The sequence below is a fragment of the Crocuta crocuta genome, unplaced genomic scaffold, assembly GCF_008692635.1.
Source record: "Crocuta crocuta isolate KB4526 unplaced genomic scaffold, BGI_CrCroc_1.0 scaffold330, whole genome shotgun sequence".
Classification (NCBI taxonomy): Eukaryota; Metazoa; Chordata; class Mammalia; order Carnivora; family Hyaenidae; genus Crocuta; species Crocuta crocuta.
The window spans coordinates 587,463-587,796 of NW_027530521.1; the positions used below are offsets into that span (position 1 = coordinate 587,463).

Genomic DNA, 334 nt, shown 5'->3' on the forward strand with positions numbered 1-334 from the left:
CGGGCGGTACCCGGCCGCAGGCCCATCCTGCAGCTCTCTCCGCCGGGGCCCCGTAGCAACACGCCGGGCAGGGATCCGGAGCCGGACCCCGACACGGAGCCGGACTCGACGGCGGCGCCCAGCCAGCCAGCCCCGGCGGCGCCACCGACGACGACGACGACAACCACGGTGACTCCTGCCGCCGCGGCCCCGGACGAGTCGCCTTCAGAAGGTAAAGGTGCGCGAGGGAATCCCGCACCTAGGTGGGGCGTCCGAAACTCGAGCTCGGGGCTTGAGGCCTAGGGCAGGGCCCTGGGCAGAAGAGAAACCCGGGCGGGCGGGCTCGCTCCGCATC

General features: G+C 73.7%; 1 protein-coding gene across 4 annotated transcripts in view; it reads left to right on the forward strand.

Moving 5' to 3' along the window:
- Positions 1–6: 6 nt before the first annotated feature.
- Positions 7–334, forward strand: part of FNBP4 (formin binding protein 4) — a 38,963-nt gene continuing 38,635 nt past the window's right edge. For 2 of the 4 annotated variants that reach the window (XM_077767277.1, XM_077767279.1), the window contains exon 1: positions 7–217. The gene's annotated coding sequence lies outside the window, so the exon portion shown is untranslated. The remainder of the gene's footprint in view (positions 218–334) is intronic. The other 2 variants (XM_077767278.1, XM_077767280.1) reach the window with 1 other exon arrangement.